The sequence below is a fragment of the Lissotriton helveticus genome, chromosome 2_1 (assembly GCF_964261635.1).
Source record: "Lissotriton helveticus chromosome 2_1, aLisHel1.1, whole genome shotgun sequence".
Lineage (NCBI taxonomy): Eukaryota > Metazoa > Chordata > Amphibia > Caudata > Salamandridae > Lissotriton > Lissotriton helveticus.
Genome location: NC_136059.1, coordinates 428454657 through 428481692, shown reverse-complemented (window position 1 = coordinate 428481692; position 27036 = coordinate 428454657). Strand labels below are relative to the sequence as shown.

Genomic DNA, 27036 nt, shown 5'->3' with positions numbered 1-27036 from the left:
GTTTTGCTATCCAATTAAGCCGAGTGCTCATGTCACATATATGTCTGTTTTTATCCGGGCAATCAGACTCATCTGGCCTTGGCCCGACATTAATCTAGCTTATTCACATACTATTATTTCTTATTTTCCCTCGCATGGTGATTTGGGTAATTCAGAGTTCTTACGTCATCAAGGCTAGAAACTGCAGTATCACTTTTTATGGCGATGACCCGCAGATCTTGTCACGTGACAGGAGCCGTGATTTGGAGTTGGCTAATCTAATAAATAGAGACTTAGATAGTGTAGTACACTGGAGGAATCTCTGCAGGCTAAAATGAGAGGTGCCAAAACAGAGGGTCCCCTTTAGAGCTCGGACCATTAACTTCGAGAATCAATTCTTACTGCGAGGGGGATGCATGTGTTTACTCAGGCCGTTGGCCCCCTTTTAACCCCCTCCTCGCCCTCACTAGCTCGCCCCCTGATTGGGAGGGGGCTCGCTATGCCTGGTCCCCGCCGGCCTAGCCGGTATGCAAATGAAGGGCGGGGGAGGGCCTCTCGCCTCAGGTTGGCGTTTAACCTGGGCTTCCATTGGGTCCGGCTTCGCTTAACCGGCCCTGGTTCTTTCTTGATCTCTGTGCCTCGGGTGACCAACTGGCATGGGGGCAAATTCAGGACAGTGAGTGTAAAAATTCAGGACAAAGGGTCAAAATTCAGGAAAACAATTCAGGACAGAAGGTCAAAATTAAGGACAAAGATTTGCAACAAAATGTACATTTTACAGACACATCAGAGGAGGTCGTGCAATAGTATATAAGTAAATAGACAATCAGCATAAGTACAAGTCAAAATAAGTTTATATTAGTTTGAGACAATCATGCACTTCACTTTTTTTCGGTATGCGCGCAGTTTTGAGCAGCTCTGCAGGTCTTTTTGTGTTATTTCATATGTTCGTAATCTATTTATATGGTTACTGCACAGGGTTGTTCAGTCTAATATTCTGTTTGCTGTTCATGGTCCTGAGCAAGCATGTGTGGTGAGAGAAGTGGTCGGGACGATTTGTTCGGATGAACTTTATTACTAGCATCTCATATCTGAGTGCCACTCTGAGATATTGTTCTACATTCTGTCCATCAACTGTGTTTTTTGCAATCCCAGGCTCTCCACACCACTGGAGTCAAACTATCCAGGCTGATGAAGGCTGATAGCCAGAAACCGGTCCTTGGATGCTTGATTCCGGTCTGGGAAAGACATGGCTTGGTAGTTCGGACTGGACTGTTCCCATGAGGCACATGGTCAGAGCTGATTTGCATATAGCCAGTGTCTAACCCAGGGTGGTGTGGAGTGCAAAAAAACGAAGGATTTAGGCCCAGATCCTTGTACTGGGGTGAATGTATGACATTGTTCTACATTCTGTCCATCAACTGTGTTTTTTGCAAAGAGCAATAAACAGATCAAACAATAAAGAGATAGGGGAAAAAACACCCAAAGTAGGTGAGTTGGAACCAAGAACAACATTTTGCATTGATAATGGAATATTACATTGAAATCTTTTCATACATTTAGACCAAATAGATTGCCAAAACTTCAGTACGTTAGAACATTCATATAATTGATTAATTAAAGTTCCAGTGGACGCAGAACAGGACCAACAAAGGGAGGAGGAGGTAGGGGAAAACTTTGATATACATGCAGAAGTAATAACAGCTCTTCTATAAATTAAGTGTAAGGATTGAGTGATGCAGGAGGCACTAGACGTTTTGAATAACTTTAGCCTGAATTTATCCCATGAAGGAATAGAAAGTGATAAAGATAAGTCTGCTTCCCAAAGCAATTCAGTATGAGATTTAGAACATTCAGTAATAGGCAATAACAACATCTTATAAATGGAATCAGCCTTAGGCCTGTGGTCTTGAGAAATACCAAATATTGGTGTGGGAGGGATGAGTGAGGGAGATGCTAATAGAAATTCATTAGCTGTTAGATAGGACTGCAAAGCAGTTGATACTAAAAGGTACACATGAAGAAATGAGTTGGGCAAGTTATACTGAACTTGCAACCGGGGGAAGGGAATAACAAAATTATGAAGGATCAATTGATGAATATATATAATGCCCTTCTCTTTTACGTGTTTGTAATAAAACAATTTATGTCTATAATGAATGTATTATACCAAACAGTAGAGGACAAAAAACATTGGTAGGGATCAAGACCAACTGTCAAAATACGATATAATAATTGTTGGGAATATTTTAGAATAGGATTATCTGATATGAAAGTACAATTAGACATATATATTATGTTTCGAAAAGAAAAGACTTTTAATAGGGAATGTTCAAAAACAATCCAACAAGAGATAGGTTTATCACCAAAATCATAAGTTAAGGCAATAACTGACAAATTAAAAATGCAGAACAATATAATTAAAAATCAGGAAAACACACACCACCTTCTGTTTTGGGGCATTTGAGTCTCACAAGGGAAATACAGGGATGTTTATTATTCCATAAAAACTTAATACAAATAGAGTTAATTTGTGAAAAATATGAAACGGGAATCCAAAAAGGTAACATGGATAATGTAGAAAGGACATGGGGAACAATCATCATTTTAAAAGTATTGAGTCTACTCCACCATGACAAATGAAGAAGCGACCAAGAATGAATTAGTGTTTGTAATTTGATAATTAATGCATTAAACGTGTAACTGATGGTCCAAAACCATACCACTACAGAGTAGTATACATGAATTGCCAGTTAATACAATCAAAAGCCTTCTGGACATCTAAGGACAATGCTGCACGGGGAGACTTATACTTTTTCCCAAAGGAAATAACATTTGCAAACATTTGAGTATTGTTCGCTGCCAATTTGCCCTTACTAAAACCAGCTTGATCAGTTTTCACCAATAGTGGGATCATTTTCTCAAGTTGAGAGGGAAGGATTTTAGCAAATATCTTACATTCATAATTAATTAATTAAATGGGGTGATCATTTTTACAGAGGGTGTGTTCTTTATAGGCTTTAGGAATAAGGACAATCAAAGCCTCCATAAAGGAACCCAAAGTCTTAGCGTCGTCAAGGAAAGGAGTTAAAAAGAGCAAGGAGTTTGGGAGCAAAAATAGAAGAAAAAGTAGAAAAGAATTAAGCAGTAAGGACCAGGTGCTTTCGATTTTTAAAAGATTTAATAGCATCCGTTATCTCTTGTAGAGTGATCTCTGTTTCCAGTACCTCAAATTCATCAGACAACGATGGGGGTTTAGGGAGATCTGTAAAAAAGGTGTGTACAATTTGACTAGATGGATTTGTGTCATCAGAATATAATGTTTGATAGTAATCATGAAAAGCAGTAGAAACATCAGAGGACACCAATTTATTAGTGGATTCATTTAGGATAGGACCAATATTTTGACGTTCAGCTTTATTAAAAAAAAAATTGGCCAGTATCTTTCAAGCTTTATTTTGACCCCCTTGATACTTGGACTTAATTTTAAGAAGGACATATAGGTATCAACTGTTGCAAGTTTGTTAGGAGCAGATTGGGCTTTAATTAATTCATGAAGAACATAGGGGGATCTAGAGGTAAACTAATTATGCTCCAGCGATTTGAGTTGTTGTAATAGAGTTGTATACTTGGCCTTTGCGTTTTTTTTCTTTCTTGCTGAATGTGAATGTAGGAGAGTAGGGTCTGCTATCCTATGGTCAACCCAAATTTTTGCTTTTTGCTTCACTGGTTTTCGACTACTGAGGCTGTGGGCCTGCTAATCAGACCCCCAGCCTGCTGTTCTCTCTCTAAATTATTGATACATGTGCTATAGGTACATACCACAATTGGAAATGGACTCCTTGTCAGCCCCTGTACCATGCACTATAGGTGCTCAGGGCATAGGTGCCACCAAGGCCTACCGGGGGCTGCAGCATATCTTTTGCCACCCCTGACTGGTTCTTAAATTGACACAACTGGCTGATCACTCAGCTGGGGCAAGGTGGTGTAATCACCTCTTGCTTAGATATAGTATACCTATATCTAAACCTATATCTGGACACATATAAACCTGTGAGGCACTCCTATGGAAGGCCTTATTAATCCTGGAGGCAGAGTGCGTGGTTTAATGTGAGATGGAGCTCTAGCATGAGCTGAGCCTCCTCTGCAGCCGTCGGGAACAAATCCCTAAGCTGTTTCAGGATAATGCCATAAAGTGCATTATAATCCTCGCGGTTATATAGCAACTTTGGTTTGGCTTTATCAAAACCTGTCGTGTAAGGTGTCATACGATTTGGAATACTATCCCCTCGCCAGTTCTGGCGACGGGGATAGCATTCCACCCCTCTAGAGGAGTAAGACATGTTACTTTACTGAAATGCGGTTAATTTCTAAAAGGGCCTCAGATCCACAAAACGGATGCTTCTGCCACAGACACAAGTCTGACCCCCTGAAGCTGACCAAAACTCAGCCAAAGGGGCCTGGACAAAGGGTTTCCTGTCGCAGGGAGGTGTCACACCCCCCCAGACAGGAGATAGTGGATTGTAGCAGGGAGGTTTGAAAGAAACCAGACACTGCAGGGGGAGCACAAGGCTGCCCCTTGCATAATCCCGTCAAACCGGTTCTGGGGCACACCAGCCCCAGTCCCAGCGCGGCCTGGATCAAAGGAAAGGGGTGTATCCACCCCCTTCCTGGGTCCCACCCATAGGAGGGGACCTAGCAGGTAATCCAGCCCCCCAGATTCGAATAAGAGTGGGAGCAGTGCCAATGCACTTCAGATTATCCTGATGAAACATAAGAAACAAAACTCTGGACCCTTCGACATCCTACTCAACGTAGAAGACTGAAGAATCTCCCTTGTGGTCAAGGAGTGACCACCCTGTGCAAACAGGCACCATCCAGCCTTCGATGTCTATTTTGTTGCAGTTCCTGCCGGAACTCGAGCAACAGAGATCAACGAGATCAAGCTTGCCTGCCTTCTAACAGCCCGATCCACAGTCCCTGCAGAGCTGAGACCCGTGGAGGTGACCGGAAGCGTGGGGCACGCCATCTTGGAAAGACCACGAGACACTGACCGTGCAGCCCACGAGTGACCCTTGAAGCTGTACACCAGGGTTTGAGAAGCCCCACCCCTGAGCCACTCTTGCACTGAAGTTCAGCCCTCCACACTCGACGAGTGCTGCGTGGGGCCCTTCTGCTTCTTTTGGCTCAACGCGTTGGCCAGTCCCTTGCCAGCTGGCTTGTGGCCCCTGTGCCAACGAAAAACAAAGTACGACTTGTGATTCTGGTTGCTCCAGATTGGCACCCACTCCCCTGAAAAGGAGTACCCACTCTGACCCTCCTGGTCTGAGTGAGAAGCAATCTGCCAGTTCCGCGTGGATTGCTTTTGCCAAGTGTTGTTTGCTCCAATCTTGAAGCTGACAGCGCCGACGGCGAGAGCCTTTGTGGGACAGATCGTGACCTGCTCCTGGACTTCGTAGATGCCCCAGAGCCCACGTGACAGCGGAGAGAAGCTCCTCGACAACCACCTGATTGCGCCCAACATTGCCTGGTTCCATCCTGGTTCCACCCTGGTCACTGCTGAGTGACCCAGACTCTGTCCCCTCTGCTTTCAGGTACTTTTCAACTTCGATCCACCCTTGGATCCTACAGGACACTTCTCCTTCACAGCGCCTGCAGCCTCTTCAGCTTCAAGCACCAAGAACCAGCGTGACGAAACCCAACACTACTTCGACCCTGTGCACCCGCTTCCAGTGGGTGAGGTAACATTGCAACGCCGGTGTTCCCACACTGGTACACACCTCTAGGGTCTGTGTCTTAAGTTTTGTCTTTCTGGGTTCAGCGGAAGTGTCCTAAAACTCTATTTGCTTTACTTTTACGCACCGTTGACTTGCATTGGTGCATGCGTGTGCTTTCAGCACTGCACCCGAATCCCGCGGGCTTTTCCCGACTTCAGCACTGCTTGTCCCGACTGCTCCCAGCCATTCCCTAGGCCCTAGGCCTAACCACTGTTCGATTGGTATCTCTTATACCACTTTCCTAATATATGGTCTGAGTGGCCCCTCGCCCTCATCCATAATTGTGCAACTTTGTATGTTATACTGTGCTTTTGATTTAACGCTTGTGCTCCTTTGTTCATAAAGAATACTGGGGATTATTTTGAGTAATAAATACATATATTTTTATAATATATACTTGTGTGGTGTCCTTTCATTTGATATTACAGGACTGTGATTGGTAAAACAGCTCGCTTAACACGACCTCTTGAGTTAAGCCTTTAAGGCTGCTTAGTCTATGCTACCATTAAGATAGCTTGTCTACAAGGTTGACTTACAACCAGACACCATAAGGGAAAGCTTGGACTGATACAAGGTGGTTCCAGAATTGGAAACATCATATATCAGGTCAACTTCTCACATTGGTGCGCAGCGGTGCGGATTTGAGCTTGCTGTTGTTTTACCATTGCAATCTTTTTATCAAATTGAAAGATCACATCAAGTACCTTACGAACATATAAATCAAAAGCTTAGCATATTAGGTTCTACTGAACTTAGTAGTTGTAGATTAAAGGGATTAGCACACCCTGACTACAACTCACTAGCAAGGTACAGTAGGAAAACACTTAGTGTAGATAAGTGCACCACTTACACCTCACTAGCAGTCATGTCTGGCACAGGTGAGACTCCAAGTTCTCTGCCTGTGACAGTTGACCTTACCCAGGCAACTTTCAGCTATGATAAACTTAGCCACAAAGACGTGTGTGCCTTGTGCATATCAAGAGGGCTAAAAAGGGGCAGAGGTCCCACCATTCCAACCCTGATAGCCATTCTAGAGCAGGATGACTTAGCTAAGGAGAGTGCAGCTCCCCTAGATTCAGGAGATGGAGTGAACCCCCTGTAACTGATACCACTCCAGAGGAGGAAGAAGAAGAGGAGGAAGAGGAGGAGGAGGAGGAGGACTCAGATGTAGAGGACCCAGAAAATCAGGATCAGAGGGGTAGCCAGGTTATAGTTGCCAGGCTTAACCAGGCCAACTTAAACCTACTGGGGAATGGAGAGGGCCAGCACCTCCCCAGATCCCAAAATATCATTCTCCCAGGCAACAGAAGAGTGAGATCTCCATCAGGGGACTCTCACATTTCTAGTGCCTCAAGAGAATCTCAGAGAGGGATGACTTCCTCTCAGAAGATAGAACACAGAGCCAGGATGAGGGCTGTCAAACTCCAGATAGAGAGGGAGGAGGTAGCCCTGGCTCAAGCTAGACTTGCCTTGGCAAGAGAGCAAAAGTTGTGTGGCTTAGATGCCACTGGTGGCAGCATAATTCCTAGAGAGAAAGACAGGAGCTATGATAATAGAAACCTGACAAAAATTGTGCCCCCCTACAAGGAAGGGGATGACATCCACAAATGGATGACTGCACTTGAGAGAGCCTGCATGGTACAGCAGGTTCCTCAGGATCAGTGGGCTGCAATTTTATGGTACTCCTTTTCTGAGAAAGGGAGGGATAGGCTCCTCGCAGTTAGACCTGAGGATGCCAAAAACTACTCTGTCCTGAAGAGTGCTCTTATTGAAGGGTTTGGCCTAACCACTGAGCAATACAGGTTGTTGTTCAGAGACACCCAAAAAGCACAGACTCAGGACTGGACTGATTTTGTTGATTGTGCCACTAAGGCTCTGGAGGGTTGGTTGCAGGGAAGTAAAGTTTCAGACTATACAGGATTGTACAATCTTATCATGAGAGAACAGATCCTTAATAACTGTACAAACCAGCTGTTGCATCAATACCTTATTGACTCTGATCTGACCTCTCCCCAAGAATTGGGAAAGAAGGCAGACAAATGGGTCAGAACAAGGATTAAGCAGAAACCCCAGAACCAAGGTGGTGACCAGAAGAAAACAGACCAGAAGGGTGGAAATCAGAAAGATAAAGAAAAGGACCAGAAGTCTTCAGGCCCCCAAACTAGTAATAAGGAGGGTGGTTCCCAAAATGGCAACAAGAAAAAGAAGAATGATGGCCAAAGAAACCTTGGTGTAATACCTGCAAATCAGTTTCACACTGGGGCAGTGAATGCACCAAGAAAAATCCAGTCCCCACCACTGTAGCTCCTAAAGCACCTGCACCCCCTAGTACAGTTAACAGTGGTGGTACACAACCCAAGGGTATAGTTGGGTTAACCTTGGGTACTGAGATGGAATCTGGCCTAGTCAGAATCCCTACTCCGGCAGTTCTCCTATATGATGTGGACTTAGCTTTGTCCACTACAGTGAGTCCCAGTAACCTGGGCAAATATAGGCAGACGCCTTTGATAAATGAGAAACTGGCTCAGGCTTACAGGGACACATGTGCCAGTGTCACTATGGTGACACCTGACTTTGTGGACCCTGGACAGATTGTACTAGATGAAAGTTACCTAGTGACCAATGCAAGCAACTCCACTACTTCACATAGTGTGGCTGTTGTGAACTTCTCCTGGGGAGGGGTAGATGGCCTAAAGAAAGTTGTTGTGAGTGCAGACCTCCCAGTAGACTGTCTGTTAGGCAATGATCTTGAAAGCTCAGTTTGGTCAGAAGTGGAGTACAGGACTCATGCAGAAATGCTAGGGATTTCAGCACATGTCCTTGCAGTGACAAGGACTCAGGCTAAGAAGTGCCTTCCTGAACCAGTGGTGGATCTTGGAACAATAGACCAACCACAACCCAAGAGAAGGAGCAAGAGGGTTAAGGCTTTGTCTTCCCCCTTGCCCCAGGTTGAGGATCAGATTTCAGAGGAAACTGATTCTGCAGTCCAAGAGGAGACTGTCTCTGAGGAACTTGAGCCTGATCAGGTTGAGTTTCTGGGGACAGGGGGACCCTCAAGGGCAGACCTGGGGCAGGCTCAATTAGATTGCCCTTCACTTGAACCCCTCAGACAGCAATCTGCTGATGAGGCTGCAGGGAATGCTCAAGGTGCCCATAAAGTTTATTGGGATGATGGACTCCTTTACTCAGAGGCTAGAGACCCCAAGCCTGGTGTAACCAGGAGGTTGGTCATACCTTTGAAGTTTAGGGGTTTCCTTCTCACCTTGGCCCATGATATTCCCCTTGCAGGACACTTAGGCCAGAACAAGACTTGGGACAGGCTTGTTCCACACTTTCACTGGCCTCATATGTCAGAAAATGTCAAGGAGTTTTGTCGCTCCTGTGTCACTTGCCAAGCCAGTGGTAAGTCAGGTGGCACAACAAAGGCCCCCCTGATACCACTACCTGTGGTGGGGGTGCCCTTTGAACGTGTTGGAATAGACATTGTGGGTCCCATGGATCCTCAAACAGCATCTGGGCACAGATTTATACTGGTGGTAGTGGATCATGCCAACAGGTACCCAGAGGCAATCCCCCTAAGGACCACCACAGCACCTGTGGTGGCAAAAGCCCTCATTGCAGTTTTCTCAAGAGTGGGCTTTCCAAAGGAGGTGTTATCAGACAGAGGTACCAACTTCATGTCTGGATATCTAAAAGCAATGTGGAAGGAGTGTGGAGTAAACTACAAGTTTACCACACCCTATCACCCACAGTGCAATGGGCTTGTGGAGAGATTCAACAAGACCCTCAAGGGAATGATAAAAGGTTTACCAGAGAAGCTCAGGCGGAAATGGGACATCCTTTTACCCTGCTTGCTCTTTGCTTACAGAGAGGTCCCGCAGAAGGGGGTTGGCTACAGCCCTTTTGACCTTTTGTTTGGCCACCCTGTGAGGGGTCCACTATTTTTGGTGAAGGAAGGATGGGAGTTACCTCTCAAAAAGCCTAAGCTAGATGTTGTGGACTATGTACTTGGTCTCCGCTCCCGGATGGCTGAGTATATGGAGAGAGCATCCAAAAACCTGGAGGCAAGTCAAGAACTGCAGAAAGCTTGGCATGACCAAAAGGCTGTTCTGGTTGAGTTCCAGCCAGGGCAGAAGGTATGGGTGTTGGAGCCAGTGACCCCAGCAGCACTCCAGGACAAATGGACTGGACCCTACCCAGTCATTGAGAAAAAGGGAGAAGTCACCTACTTGGTTGACTTTGGAATCCCTAGGAGCCCCCACAGGGTGCTTCATGTAAATCGTTTGAAAGCATTTGTGGACAGGGAGGACATGAGCTTGCTCATGGCCACAGATGGGGAACAGACCCATCTTTCCCAGACCTACTTTCCCAGAACCCTGATGATGGTTCAGTTGATGGAGTAGCCTTGGCAGGCAGCCTCACTGACCAGCAGCAGATGGACTGCAGACAAGTTTTGCAAGCCCACAGACACTTGTTTTCACTCACACCCAGTCAAACTAACTGGTGCACCCATGAGGTGGACACTGGTGACAGTCTGCCTGTGAAGAATAAGATCTACAGGCAACCTGACATTGTCAGGGATTGTATAAAGGCTGAGGTGCAAAAGATGTTGGAGCTTGGAGTGATTGAGCCATCAGAGAGCCCATGGGAAAGCCCAGTGGTCCTTGTGCCAAAACCTCATACCCAAGATGGAAAGAGAGAAATGAGATTTTGTGTGGACTACAGAGGTCTCAATGCTGTCACTAGGACAGATGCACATCCCATTCCAAGAGCAGATGAGCTCATTGATAAATTGGCTTCTGACAAGTTTCTGAGCACATTTGATTTGACAGCTGGCTACTGGCAGATCAGACTAGCTGAAGAGTCAAAAGCCAAGACAGCATTCTCTACCCCTAGTGGACATTATCAGTTTGTGGTAATGCCCTTTGGTTTGAAGAATGCACCTGCCACTTTCCAAAGGTTGGTGAACCAAGTCCTTGCTGGGTTGGATGACTTTTGTGCAGCATATCTAGATGATATTGCTGTCTTTAGCTCCACCTGGGAGGATCACCTGATCCACCTGAAGAAAGTTCTGGAGGCCCTGCAAAAGGCAGGCCTGACTAACAAGGCTACCAAGTGCCAGATAGGGCAGAGCAAGGTTGTATACCTGGGCCACCTAGTAGGCGGAGGTCAGGTTCAGCCACTGGAGAGCAAGATCCAGACCATACAGGACTGGGCTCCTCCAACTACCCAGACACAAGTCAGAGCCTTCTTGGGCCTGACTGGGTATTACAGAAAGTTTGTGAAAAACTATGGGTCCATTGTGACACCATTAAATGACTTGACATCCAAGAAGATGCCAAAAAAGGTTCAGTGGACAGTTAGCTGTCAAAAGGCATTTGATGACCTGAAGAAGGCCATGTGCTCTGCACCTATCCTGAAGAGTCCTGACTACTCCAAACAGTTCATTGTACAGACAGATGCTTCTGAGTTGGGGGTGGGAGCTGTGCTTTCACAACTTAATCAAGATGGTCAAGACCAGCCCATTGCTTTTATTAGCAGAAGGCTGACCCCCAGGGAGAAACGTTGGTCAGCTATTGAGAGGGAGGCCTTTGCTGTGGTTTGGGCCATGAAGAAGTTGAGGCCATACTTGTTTGGTACTCACTTCCTAGTTCAGACAGACCATAAGCCCCTCTTGTGGCTAAATCAGATGAAGGGTGAAAATCCCAAACTGCTCAGGTGGTCCATTTCCCTACAGGGGATGGACTTTACAGTGGAGCACCGCCCAGGGACTGACCATGGTAATGCAGATGGTCTCTCCAGGTACTTCCACTTAGAACATGAAGACTTATCTGGTCAAGGTTAGTTTAATGTCCCTGCGTTTGGGGGGGGTTGTGTAGGAGAGTAGGGTATGCAATCCTATGGTCACCCCAAATTTTTGCTTTTTGCTTCACTGGTTTTCGACTACTGAGGCTGTGGGCCTGCTAATCAGACCCCCAGCCTGCTGTTCTCTCTCTAAATTATTGATACATGTGCTATAGGTACATACCACAATTGGAAATGGACTCCTTGTCAGCCCCTGTACCATGCACTATAGGTGCTCAGGGCATAGGTGCCACCAAGGCCTACCAGGGGCTGCAGCATATCTTTTGCCACCCCTGGCTGGTTCCTAAATTGACACAACTGGCTGATCACTCAGCTGGGGCAAGGTGGTGTAATCACCTCTTGCTTAGATATAGTATACCTATATCTAAACCTATATCTGGGCACATATAAACCTGTGAGCCACTCCTATGGAAGGCCTTATCAATCCTGGAGGCAGAGTGCGTGGTTTAATGTGAGATGGAGCTCTAGCATGAGCTGAGCCTGTCTGCAGCCGTCGGGAACAAATCCCTAAGCTGTTTCAGGATAATGCCATACCATATACTATTAAGTGCATTTTAATCCTCGCGGTAATATAGCAACTTTGGTTTGGCTTTATCAAAACCTGTCGTGTAAGGTGTCATACGATTTGGAATACTATCCCCTCACCAGTTCTGGCAATGGGGATAGCATTCCACCCCTCTAGAGGGGTAAGACATGTTACTTTACTGAAATGCGGTTAATTTCTAAAAGGGCCTCAGGTCCACAAAACGGATGCTTCTGCCACAGACACAAGTCTGACCCCCTGAAGCTGACCAAAACTCAGCCAAAGGGGCCTGGACAAAGGGTTTCCTGTCACAGGGAGGTGTCACACCCCCCCAGACAGGAGATAGTGGATTGTAGCAGGGAGGTTTGAAAGAAACCAGACACTGCATGGGGAGCACAAGGCTGCCCCTTGCATAATCCGGTCAAACCGGTTCTGGGGCACACCAGCCCCAGTCCCAGTGCGACCTGGATCAAAGGAAAGGGGTGTATCCACCCCCTTCCTGGGTCCCACCCATAGGAGGGGACCTAGCAGGTAATCCAGCCCCCCAGATTCGAATAAGAGTGGGAGCAGTTCCAATGCACTTCAGATTATCCTGATGAAACATAAGAAACAAAACTCTGGACCCTTCGACATCCTACTCAACGTAGAAGACTGAAGAATCTCCCTTGTGGTCAAGGAGTGACCACCCTGTGCAAACAGGCACCATCCAGCCCTCGACGTCTACTTTGTTGCAGTTCCTGCCGGAACTCGAGTGACAGAGATCGACGAGATTAAGCTTGCCTGCCTTCTAACAACCCGATCCACAGTCCCTGCAGAGCTGAGACCCGTGGAGGCGACCGGAAGCGTGGGGCACTCCATCTTGGAAAGACCACGAGACGCTGACCGCGCAGCCCACGAGTGACCCTTGAAGCTGTACACCGGGGTTTAAGAAGCCCCACCCCTGAGCCACTCTTGCACCGAAGTTCAGCCCTCCACACTCGACGAGTGCTGTGTGGGGCCCTTCTGCTTCTTTTGGCTCAACGCGTTGGCCAGTTCCTTGCCAGCTGGCTTGTGGCCCCTGTGCCAACGAAAAACGAAATACAATACTTGTGATTCTGGTTGCTCAAGATTTGCACCCAAGCCCCTGAAAAGGAGTACCCACTCTGACCCTCCTGGTCCGAGTGAGAAGCAATCTTCCAGTTCCGCGTGGATTGCTTTTGCCAAGTGTTGTTTGCTCCAATCTTGAAGCCGACAGCGCCGGTGGCGAGAGCCTTTGTGGGACAGATCGTGACCTGCTCCTGGACTTCGTAGATGCCCCAGAGCCCACGTGACAGCGGAGAGAATCTCCTCGACAACCACCTGATTGCGTCCGACATTACCTGGTTCCATCCTGGTTCCACCCTGGTCACTGCTGAGTGACCCGGACTCTGTCCCCTCTGCTTTCAGGTACTTTTCGACTTCGTCCACCCTTGGATCCCACCGGACACTTCTCCTTCACAGCGCCTGCAGCCTCTTCAGCTTCAAGCACCAAGAACCAGCGTGACGAAACCCGACACTACTTCGACCCTGTGCACCCGCTTCCTGTGGGTGAGGTAACATTGCAACGCCGGTGTTCCCACACTGGTACACACCTCTAGGGTCTGTGTCTTAAGTTTTGTCTTTCTAGGTTCAGCGGAAGTGTCCTAAAACTCTATTTGCTTAACTTTTTCGCACCATTGACTTGCATTGGTGCATGCGTGTGCTTTCAGCACTGCACCCGAATCCTGCGGGCTTTTCCCGACTTCAGCACTGCTTGTCCCGACTGCTCCCAGCGATTCCCTAGGCCCTAGGCCTAACCACTGTTCGATTGGTATCTCTTATACCACTTTCTTAATATATTGTCTGAGTGGCCCCTCGCCCTCATCCATATTTGTGCAACTTTGTATGTTATACTGTGCTTTTGATTTAACGCTTGTGCTCCTTTGTTCATAAAGAATACTGGGGATTATTTTGAGTAATAAATACATATATTTTTATAATATATACTGGTGTGGTGTCCTTTCATTTGATATTACAGGACTGTGATTGGTAAAACAGCTCGCTTAACACGACCTCTTGAGTTAAGCCTTTAAGGCTGCTTAGTCTATGCAACCATTAAGATAGCTTGTCTACAAGGTTGACTTACAACCAGACACCATAAGGGAAAGCTTGGACTGATACAAGGTGGTTCCAGAATTGGAAACATCATATATCAGGCCAACTTCTCACAGTGAAATAGTAAAGGTACGGAAGGAGGCCTTAAAGGCATTCCAATTATTAGGAATGGAAGTATCCAAAGGATTATTAATAGTTAAAAACGTGTTAATAAAATCAGTGGCTTCAGAGATGGAAACAGTATCTGACAATACAAATTATTAAATTTCCAGCGACCAAATTTAGGGGAGCTCAGGGAAACGTCAAGTGCAGAAAGGACTGGAGCATGATCAGAAATAAAAATAGATCCAATCTCAGGGGATTGAATAGTTGGAAGTAAGGGTTTACTAACTAAAATATAATCAATTCTAGAATGTGTATAATGGACATTAGAATATAATGTAAATTCAAGGGAGTCAGGGGTTACAAGTCTTCCAAACATAAAACAGTGGACGAGAGGCAATGGCAGATTGAAATGATCTATGGGATTTATTGGGATAAAATTTGCATTTGGACTGTATCAGAGAATGGATCTAACCATTTGTTAAAATCACCAGCAACAATAATATTTGAACCATCAATGGAAGAAAGTAAGATCTTGATATTATTCCAAAAGTCAGGATCTGGCTTAACAGGGCCATACATGCTCTTTAAAACAAGATCTTTATTGTGTATAACAAACAACAAACTTAGCCATTACGCAATGTCCATCAGGTACACATTGTGTAGATAAAATTTGTACATGTAATGACTTATGAAATATTATAGCAACACCACCCTTCCGATTGGAGGCTGGAGAATAAACAACTTGCCCCAGTCGCTGTCTTTTTAAGGTAAGCAATTCAATGTCATTACAATGAGTTTCTTGAATGAACGAAACATGAAAATTCAGTTTAGACAAATGAGAAAGTACCTTTTGTCTATTGACGGGTGTCCAAGACCACGAACATTCCACTTAACAACATTACACATATTGGAGGGATGGGTAGGTAATACATGAATGGAGATGAAACACTCCAGGAGAACAGCTGGAAACAGAAAAACACCACTTATTAGATGAATACGAAAAACAATATATATAAACAACCAATAACAACAATAGGCACATGCATCATACAAAATACTGTCAAAAAGAAAGAACAAACAAAAAATAATAGATAAAGGGAAGAAAATAAGAAGAAAAAAAGGTAGATCAAGGAAGGAGATCCAAATCTAAGAAAAATAGTAAACAAAGTGAGCATGGGATGCAACAGCACCGATAACAGACGGAACAGCAGAGGAAGAGATATTAAGAAGTAGGAAAATGAACAGCCATACGAAATCTGCTAAAAAGACGGAAGAGAAAAGAGTTAGAGACGTTGAATAGAACTATCCACAGAATTCGGAGAGAGACTGTGAAGAAAATACCTCAATTTAACAGGGTCATCAGATGAGCAAGAGGAACCGTTATGAGTAATTTTATACAGGCAAAGGTGCAAAATGCCATAGCGAATATTTAACTGTTTCATCTAAGGGCGAAGGGGCCAGAAATTCCTTCCGTCTGGCATTAGTACCGTTGGAAATCTCCTGCAAAAGATAAATTATGTGACCAAACTATACAAGGTGACGCTTTACTTTTGCTGCTGAGGTACACGCATAAGATCTATAAACTCCAGAAAAAACATTATAATACCTCTAGGTCTTATAGAGTTTGGTTGAATACGTCCAAGGCAATGAGCATGCTGGATATTTAGTGAAGGCTCTAATGGAAGATCAAGGAGTTCAGGCAGGAGCCTCTTGAGAAAAAGGAGAAGGTCTGACCCTTCAAAATTTCCGGTAAGCCATAAAGACAAAGAATATTAAATCTATTACAGTTTTCAAGATCCTCAGACTGAAGTTTAGAACACTGAATTTCTTGTTCCAGTATAAGAATTTTAGTAGAGACACCATGTAAGTCACTGATGCACTGTTCCATGTTGAAAACCTTCGCTTCCATAGTAATCCACCTATCTTTGATTTGTTGAAGCTTCTCCTTAGTAGTGGACATAAAAAGAGTTCAAACCCCTCACCTCATCAAGAATAGTATCAAGGACAGGATTATGTGATGACAAAATGGATGAGGGAGGATGATTTTTAACTCTCTTGGGTTTTGTAACAGAAGATGAAGCTCTGTTTGCCGGAGAAATGTCACTAGCGATCGTGGAACGTGGATAAAGGCGATATACAACTTTTAACGGAGATCTCAACCTGCCCATATGCTGTGAAAAACACACTGCCCTTCTCAACAGAAGACTTGAAGATGCGAGCAACAGTCTCAAAGCAGTAACCGCTCACTTGCACTTGGACAATGTTGGACCTTTAGTAGAGACCATGGTATAACAGACCGTTAATGCAAATTAAAGGAGGTCACAAACTGCCCACACGCTAATTAAGCACACTGCAAAAGAGGGCAGTGATGTAGAAAAACTGTTGATTAACCAAGGAAAAGCATTATCACACTCCCTCTTGTTGCATAAAAAAAGTTACTCAGCAGACATGAGGAAAGATAAAAAAAATCCTTTCCCTTCCTTTCCTTCTTAGTAGGCAAAGTCCATGCAGAAATGAAATGTTAAAACATAAGGCAGTCACATGAGTTAGGCAGAAGATGTGAGCACAATGAACCAAAAAGCACCTTATAAAATAGGCAAAGCTAACTGAATAAATGCCCATGGAGATATGCAGCCATAGGGACACTGGTAATGGATGAGAGAAAAAAAAAACAAAAAAACATTGCAGCACGTTTAATAACAAAACACTGGTTTTACCTCAGCAGGAGGTCAAGTGCAGCGAGCAGCAAGCGCAAAATGTGGGCTGCTCGCATCCACCGTGGAGAAAGTCACTGCTGCCACCCCGGGTCATATGTGGCAGGAAACAGGGCAGGAACGGCTTCAAATGCCACTCCAACAACACGGAGGCATCGGGACGGTGTCCTATGAACTCCAACAATAAAAGAAGAGGCTGCAAACACAAAGAGAGCTCCGCGTCCATGTGGAGCTCAGCCAAAAGCCGCCATCTTGTTGCGGCGCATGACCACGCCCCCATCGAATAGTAATATAAAACTATATGGAGACAAAACTGAGGTCCTTGTAGTAGATAACAACCCCTCTCTCTTGATAGAGGTTTGCTGGTCCAACTACTTAGGAGACTAACCCCCCCCCCCACCCAACTCCCCCAAAAATACAGAAATAGGAAGCCTTGACCTTTGGATCAGCAGACCACTCACTCTCACTATGGAGTTGTGTTGGTGTTGTGTTGGTTTACTCATGACTTTGAAGAAAGTTCTGATCTGGGTTCCCCCGGCCACCCACAGATCAGTAGCCAAGGGCCTTATACTATCCAGCCTTGACTACGGTAACTCTGTCTCTTTGGGAAGCCAATAGTATGTGATTATATGACTGCTAGTGGTTCAGAAAGCCACAGCACACACTCTGCTAACATTACCAAAGCTCACTCTGTTACCCTATCCCTTGCATCCCTTCTCAGGTTACCAATATCTAAGAGAATTCAATATAAATCTCTCTGCCTTGCTCACTGGGCAATGTACAACAAGAGACCTCCTCTGCGAATCAGACACTTTTCACAGCACCCAGGATCAAGAAGGCGAGAAACTTCATTACTTGTCTGACATCAAAACTCTGGAACACTCTCCCACTGCCTCTTAGAATGATTTAGGAAGAACCCAACTTCAGTAGACATCTTAAGATCTACCATTTCAATTAGTATGTCTACTCTGCAGGTACAGTGCGACGCACATGCCATTTAGATCTGGGAAGCCGAACAGATAGCCATGCGCATAAATGCCTAGTATAGTATAGTGCTTGATGAATAAAGGAAAGCTTGAATATGTTTGGCAAAATATTTTGTTGTTTTATCATGGGGAATTTAATCCAAGGCGACAATAACGGCAAGCTACCTATTGGAAGCATAAATAGTTTCATAATTAGTGAAACGATCAACTGGACCGATTTAGAATCGCAATTTCCTACACTTATATATGACATTTGGGACAACTTTATACATGGCAACATTTCAGCTCACGCAAGTGGGAGATTTAAAAAAACAGCCAGCATAATTTTCCCATCTATCTTATATTGAAATAGAGGCAATCTATTGGTATGTGCGGTGACATACTATCAACATTTTATTTTTGGCATTTTAATAACATACCGCAAGCAAAAACAGAGTTCTGTTTTCTTTGTGCTATCTAAAACTGCCAAAAAAATGCTAAGGCCTGTCACATGCTCTAATTTCTCCCTCCAAGAATTATCAGGCATCAACATTTTTCTTTGCAGTTTTACAACACTTCGCATCGGTTTCTAAATGCAGGAAAAGGGAGTCAGGAGACTAGCCATGAAATCGGCAGTCTCCTGCCTGAATTGGGTGGGTTGTCATGTATGTACTTGCTGATCGATTCAACAAATCCCATAATTCCAAACATCCGAACGGCAGACTAGCGAGTGATGTTTCTATCTTCTTTACTTGGACTGCTGGCTGTCATAGATGAATTACTGAGTGTAATTTCAAATGTTACTTCTTTACATAAATTAATAGACACTTATAAAAAAACTTTTTTAAAGATTTACTGACTCCTAAAGTTGTTTTCTTACATTGAAAATATGTTTCTTATGTGTTCTTAAACACTGAATCGTAGTCTTTCATACAACTGACCCTACATTCATTTTGGGAAGCATGGGTAAATACACTTGCACCCATAGATTGTGCTAGCTGTGAGTCTTTTCTTTCAAGTTGTGACTGTGAACACAGAGGGGCATATTCTCAAGGACTTATCACCGAGTTAGCGGCACTGTATCGCAGCCAAAGTAGCGATAGATGTATTTACAAGCTGGTGCTAACAGCTGGTGCTAACAGCTATATCGCCAGTTCTCCTGCGATTGCAGCCGCAAAAAACATTGCCACGGGTGACACCAGCAACTAACGCTAATGAGATGCAGAGTAGGCGTTCCCGTGCAAAAACACCAATTAGCAACATTCTCAATGACCAGCCAGATTGGCGATAAGATCACAAAACATGCGATAAGGCACGTTAGCAGCAGGGAATTAACACCTGCTCTTTCCTGGTATTAAGTCGGACGATAACCTGCACCAGAAATGGGAGTGCAGCCCACAGCCACAGCAGAAAAACAACAGATGCCATTGAGTTACTTATCATGCAGCTTTGACACCCAAGAGGGCCAAAACACCTACCACCACCCCCTTTCCAGACACAGATATTTCACATCAACTTAACGAAATCAAGAACAAAACAATTCACCTGATGTAGCAGAATAACAACAATTAACATTCATGTGTGGTCAATAAAAGGAGAATCATTCATTCATCTTTGAATTTCCAAACAAATCATTTTATTCAAATTAAATTCAAAACAACTATTTCGAAGAGTCATGGTGGGTCTTCTCTGGACAATATGTAAGTAACAGCCTGCAAGACAAAATTCAAGATAAGAAGGTGTGTCATGCGCTCATCAAAGGACAGAGAGAGAGAGAAAGAGAGAGAGCAAGAAAGGGCGGGAGAGAGAGAGTGAAAGGAAGAGAGGGAGAGAGAGATAGAATGAGAGAGAAAGAGAGGGATAGAGAGACAGTGAAAGGAAGAGAGGCAGAGCAAGAGAGAGAGACAATGAAAGGAACAGAGGGAGAGAAAGAGAGAGAGAGACAATGAAAGGAAGAGAGGGAGAGGGAGAGAGAGTGCCAACACTTCGGACCCAGGCCTCACTGCTCACCTGCTGCCACTGGTGTGCCTCCAATCACGTGCCGGTATACACTGCAGTCCACCATGTCCCTTATCTGACTCAGAGTCCAGATTTATGAATGGTAGAGTTTATATCATTGCACACGCTGTCATCACTTGCCCGCCCCTGCGCACTCAGGCTGCAGCACCCCAGCCCCTCCCGCCGCCCAGTGGTGATTGCCTGCCCCTGTGCACCCAGGCCTCACTGCTCACCTTCCACCACCGGCGTGTCTCCAAGAGGGCCCACCACGAGACGGTGCAAGCTCCAAGCCCGGGGCCCGTAACCTTGGCAGCCTCCACATCATGCAGCCCTGCAACGTGGGACACAAGGTCACACACGTGATTCTGGGTCTTGATTTCGCAATGGTAGAGATCATATCAGTGAACACGGCATCATCCCAGGCTGCACACCTGCTCAGCTCATTAGGTGCCACTAACTCTGTGAACCGCTAGGCAACGCCCTTTGCGGTAGGCCCACATTGCCCGCTGGCTCAGGCCTACACTGTGGTACAACAGCGCTCCCACAAATACTTACCAGTCCAGGCCGCCAGGATGGCTCATCATCGCAGGCTGCACAACCGCTCAGCACTTAAGGCGCCCCTACCTCAATGCACCGAAAGTCACCGTCCCGTGGTGGTTGGCCCGTGCCGGCCGCAGTGTATCCGGTGCCACCAAGTCTGTGCAACGCAAGTCATGGAACCTTTATGATTGAGTCTCGTGATATGCTAGGCGTACGCAGCCATGTCACCTCCGGCAATGGGGAAGAACTGGGACATGTAGCGTCGTCGTCCCCCCTTTATACATAATACGGGGAACAGCATTTACAACGCAACTTTAACAACGCAGTACCTTTATGACGCAACCATTACAACGCAAGTCATTACAACGACTTGCGCTGGGGGGCGCTCTAGGATAGGGAATAGTTTTAATTTACTATCCAACACCTTCCCTACTATCCACGGGGTCTGGAGTTTGAATAGTAAATTAAACTATTCACTATCCAGCGCCCCCCAACGCAAGTCGTTGTAGCAACTTGCGTTGTAAAAGTTGTGTCGTAAAGGCATGCGTTGTAAAGGCATGCGTTGTAACGACGTACATCCCATAATACAAGTGGGCTGGGTCAGCGTACACCAGGCCAGCATAGGGGTGTGAATCATTATCCCTGGGCTTCGGGCATGGTTCATTTCTTGGCTGACAGGAAACCAACGGATGCGCATGTCTCTGTCACAGTGTCGGCGCCACATGGCCCACAATCGACAATGTTGCAATGTTGGATGCACCCAGAGGGTGGGCACGCACAAAGGGTTTGTACATGGAGCGCAAGACCGCTCTGGCTCTTGGTTCATACATGGCAACTGTTGTGTGTGTATCGCTTTTGGTGCACCCTAAGCCTAAGGCCTAGTGTCAATTGCAGCGAGAAAGCCACATCACATTTCCAGAATGCAAGCAGTAGTCAGATTAACATTAGGAATGAAAGCTCCTTTGTCTCAATACATAAGGCAGAAGGACATCTGCAACTCCGACCTTGGTCTTGCATGCGGCAGGCACCCCCTGAGAGAGATACCATAGCAGATGATGACGCTCACGGTCACACATGCGCATTGCTTTCATTTCCCTGGGTGTACCTTTTTGTGCAATCAATGTCCTTACATTCATCCATACTTTAATATTTAATCGATTATGGACATAACGCATTTGTGGAATTTGAATGATTTGTTCACATTCGGTGGAGTATAGGAGCTGGAGCAGTACATGGCTATGCAAACCCCACATTACATTTTTAGCCCAGTTGAGGGCCAGCCAAAATAATTTAGGGATTGACAAGTACATCGGAAGAGATAGAGTATAGTCCACAGTCTTATTGCTATTTCATTGGTAAGCAAACAAAATATGGCAGTCCATGTCGAGGTCCAAGGTGAATGTCGCAGAGTGTTTTGGGGGACAGTGGGAGGTGTAGTTACAGGGCATGATGCAGACGGCAGAACCAAGCTGAAACAGGGCATATGGCGGAGTCGATTGCTACTGGCTCCTTCTTAAAACACAGGTGGAATCACCCGCATCTTCGTCCTCTATGTCATCTGCCTGACATGTGGGTGCTGAAGTTTGGTCTGCAGCACTGTGTGCCACTGACACATCAGGGACCGGAGATGTGTGTGTAAAAGTACCAGCAGCATTCATCAGGGACTGCCTTAGTGGCAGCAATGCGATGATGAGGATCTGCAGGGCATGGACAATACCAACAACTTTTCACTGGTGTGCATCCGTGGCAGTCATTCTTTCCGCATGCATCCGCTCCATGTTCTCCATTATCCTCAGTATCTGTGCCAACTCTCGGCTGACATCACTGAGGCCACTCTGACTAGACAGTTGTTCTCCTCTCAGAGGCATGACTCCAGCGATGTCAGGCATGGATTGTTGGATATCATGGAGCAAACTGTGGGTGTCCATTAGGGAGTGTAAGTGGTCCCTGATGTGACTTAGACACCCACGTATGTCATCTAGTTTGGCTGCCATGTGTTCGAACCCCACTCGCACCTGTTCAGCCACCTCTTTCTGGCAGTCTAACACCAGGCCTTGGAATGTGATGTGTTCTTCGGTGAGGTCCTGGGAGTCAGCCATGGTGGTGGGTGCTTCCTGCTCTGTGGTCTGTGCAGGGGGTGGGGTCACCTCGATGCAGCTAGGCTGCCCTGGTCCTGAAGGTGGGTTGCCGTAGCTGTCCATGAGCTGTTGTAGGGCGTCACTGTCGAAGGTGTGAAGGTCCACTTCACCATCACTGATGAGTTGTCTGGTCTGCTCTGCAGGAGGTGTTGATTTTCCCTCAGCAATATGAAGGGGAGATGCATTTTAACATTGTGTTGACATGTATGTTGATGCATTGTTTATACACACACTGCATGACAATGTGCATTGTGACTGTTTGGGAGGAGCTGACTATTTGATGTGGGACAGTGGACATTTGAACTACATCGCGGATGTGAGGTTGAACACAAACATTATCATCTCACAGTTTCCTGCTATGCCAGATGAGATTGACCAGTTTCTACGCACAAGCAGAACCAGTTGTGCACTCTGTGTTGATGTGCTGTTATTGCGATGTGTGTGTGTTGCATTGTGGGAGAGTTGTCCCTGCAGCTGTGATTTTGCTGCCCCTTATCCCTTTGAGGCGGTGTGTCTTTGACTTCTGTGCTTCTACAGTGCTGAGAGGTTGCAGACTTGGCTAATTTTGGCTCTTGTTCGGATTTTGGACTCTTGGGCATGTTTTTTCTGCAGATGTGTTGTTGACGTCAGGGGTTGTTTGTGCACGTGGATGTGTCAGAGTGTGACCTGCTCCTTTCCGGATGTGTTCCACACTCAGCCACCTCAGTGTTGTGGCGTGCACCATCTCATGATAATTGGACTGCAGCTATGCTACTCGTCATGCAGTGTCACTTGCATTGTCAGTGTGGTTCACAGACACGCAGCTTTGCTGGTTTTAACATGTGTGCATGGGTTGGTTGTGAGATTAGTGCTGTGTGGGGAGGGACCCCTGTGTGCCCATTATGGATGGGGCCTCCTTGCTGTTTGTATGTGTGCTGCAGTGTGCCAAGAAGATCAGGGACATGATCCAGAGTAATTGTGTGTGTGCATTGTGCTCTACTTAATTGTGCATGTGTGCCATTGTCCATATCTTCCCCCGTCCCCCCAGTCCCTGTTCGGTACTTATCCTGTTGCTGTTGTTTCAGGTCATGTCGAGCAGTGTCCGGACCCCCAACTCCTGCCACCATCTCCCCACTGATGACTATGGACACCATTTCCTTCATCTCATCCGGCTCCTGGTGTTCAGCTGAACTGCCACCCCCAGTCTGCATTGCTGCCTGATGGTTGTCAGTAAATTTCTTCTTGGTTTTTACTGCACATCATTCCAGCGACTCTTGACCTCTCCAATTGTCCTCCTCTTCACTCCGGCTGAATTCACCTTGGCCAGGATGGACTGCCATATTGTATTTTTATTTGCCAATGACACGTTGGAGGTGATGAACAGTTGCTGGTGGTGTTCTATCACCTCCGTGTTGATGATCCTGTTTTCCTGCGGACTTAACCTCGTCTTCTTCTCATTGCCCTTCCGTGACCCCGAGGTCCCAGGCTGGTCCTCCTGGGGGCTTGTGAGGTTCTGGTTGTCCTTTGTACTTGCTCCGACTTCCCCCATGGTGCTACGCAGTTTAAGTTATTTTGTTTGTGTTTTTCTCTGCTTTATAGTGTATTTTCCCACGTGACACGTGGGGATTGCAGGCCTGTCGCTGGTTATCACTGATTTTTGTATCGCGTTTTGGGACATCACCGCTTTTTGCGCATTCATGTTTCGCATTTTTTAGGTGCAGCGTTTATTTTAACGTGGTCATTTGACGCGTTATTGTTAGACTATCGCATGGTACTGCCGTGTTGAGAATATAACGTTAGCACAGCGTTATGTTCCTGTAATAGACTGCGATATGCAAAGTTGCGTTAAGCTAATTTTGAAATAATTATCACACATTCTTGAGAATATCCCCCAGAGCTTATTGTCCAGCACACAAACTCTTACTCCCTGATTGTGGTTTGGAAGATTAATTGCAATGTGGTAACTCCTGTTTCCACGCACGCTAACATTTTGAATCGTGCAATAAGCACTGTAACCCAGTCCCCACATTTTACTCTGGTAGTATTCGGGAGGTGAAACCTGCTAAAATTTACTAGAGGAAAAATGGCCGGAAAATAGTGAAACATGGTTTTGGTGCTTTATATGCCATTTTTCAGGAAATAATGGTTATTGGGTGCTATGGATAACATCAGATAAATTCAGATCCTTGCAGAGTCAGAATATATTGGGTACGATAAATATTAATAGTAACCTGTGGAAGGTTGTTAAGCAAAGCTTGCTTGCTCCTGCATCACCAATTTAATAGGACATTTTCATTCCCACTGAGATATTTTTCCAAATTGTAATATGAAATGAAAGTATTGAAAAATCTTATGATAAAAAGCAAAAAATGTCATTTATATCAATTGCTGGGACTGATAAAGATCCAGCCAACTTTATTCCTCTTGAGCAATGAGTTTGGTATAATTTTGAGCAAAAGAATGCACATGAATTCTACTTTCAAATGTCCCTTAATGGTTCTTATTAGGTTTTCTTAATTGTGACCCTGCTTATAAAACGGATGATCTTATTACTGTAAGTCAAACCATCATCTGCCATTTGTCAAGATGGTGAGACCAACAGTCTGCTGAAAGTAAACCCATTGTGTTGGGCCATCACCTACTCCCCTTTATTTAAATCAGTATTTGCTGGTCCCAACCCAGTTAGCCCTCGAAGGCTGGTTATCTGATCCCATGTTTATATAGTGAAGTCTGTATAACCCTACAGGTTCCTGGCAATGTTGGTTTGTGAGGCGAGAAGTTTCTCAAAAATGGTACGAGAAGAACTGAACAGAGTGACCCCCTTTTCCTGATGCACAGTGGCTTCTGGCGGGAAAAGTATACCACACATAAGGCAGTGCAGCTTGCTCTTTCACCCGATATGGTGAAAACCTTTGATCATATCTGAAAAGTCTGTTAGGGAGCAAATTAAATTCACTTGATTTCCAAGAGCGCTCATGTCCCTGTCAGCAGAGATCCAGGGAGACGTTTGGGTCGAGTTATCAAATGTAAATGTCCCTTCAGAATGAGCACTCATTGCCATTAAAGTTGGCTGCTGCTTATCAGTCTTTACATGTGGGATCTCAACCTATGTCTTAAGCACATTACATTTGTTCTTCCTACAAGAAGCTGTAACGAAATTTGCAGCTGCTACTATGCAGGTGATCTGTTCATTTGTGATATCACAGCACATAGATCTATGGTACTCTCTGAATCCTTAAGACTTATATACCACATGTAAAGCCTGCAAATGAAATGTGACACAACCAAGTTGATGACCCTTGATTTAGGGTATGATATTCTTCATAAACCCACAGCGCCCACAGAATATTAGTATTCAGGATCTCCATATAAACACCAATTGAGATGATTGCCCTTTTGAAGTTAAGAATAATTTTCCAGCTCTTAAAGTCATGGCCTGTATTTCTTTTTCCACATATGAAGAGGCTATTTTTTGTGTTAATTCATGGGCAGAATCCAATCAGTGGTCACCTAGTTCTCAGTTACAAAGCAGCATTGCTACCAGTTTTCTCTCTTCTGACTAACGCAATTGACAGGCCACTGTGGTATGAATTATTAGGCTAAAGTCGAGTTGTTTATTGACCTTTGCTTCCTGCAACGATAGTTCTTCACCTTCAATTGTTCACATTTCAATAAATTCCTCTTTTAGGGTGTTTGATCGAAACCCTAGTAACTGATAATGGACTATATCCAGAACAATGGAAGCCATTTAGAGGCTGGTGCAAAAGAAGAACTGCTGTGAATCAGCGATTCACCCAACCATCAAACTTGCGGTACATCCACCTCATTTAGAGAGACTGTTTTCACTTGGTGATACTTCAGCTGACTCCGCCTTGAGAATAATAATGCCAACATGGTGGTCATTCGGCATTTCAGTTGTGCTGAAAATACTTCTGCATCACTGGTAGAGACAGTTATGGTATAATGACCACCACAAATCTGGTAGGTATGTCTAAGTATGCTGGACAGCTTTCCACTGGGATGGTGTAGGCTGCAGGCGAATGCAATGTCCACCAGAATGTAATCGACTACCATGGTAATTTTGTATGTTCACCTGCCTTATCCTGGACTTGAACAAAACCTTGTCGAAAACGATTTGACAAGTCTGCAGTAAACGAAATGTCGAATGAGGCGTATTTATTTCTGCCTAGCCCAGTTAGGTTACCTAAGTGTTGATGAACCATTACTGATACACATACGCTACGGTTTCACAAAACTTTTATTATATTCTCGAACATGGAGTAAGGTTCCTTGACACAGAGAGTGTCATCTGGTCGAATAATTGGAATGTGTTGTTTTCCA

At 45.2% G+C, this 27036-nt stretch overlaps 1 long non-coding RNA gene across 1 annotated transcript in view; it reads left to right on the top strand.

The window, feature by feature from the left end:
• Window positions 1-23873, top strand: part of LOC144819367 (uncharacterized) — a 71940-nt gene extending 48067 nt beyond the window's left edge. The window contains exon 4 of the long non-coding RNA XR_013607320.1: window positions 23781-23873. This is a non-coding gene — a long non-coding RNA (uncharacterized LOC144819367). The remainder of the gene's footprint in view (window positions 1-23780) is intronic.
• The last annotated feature ends 3163 nt before the right edge of the window (window positions 23874-27036 follow it).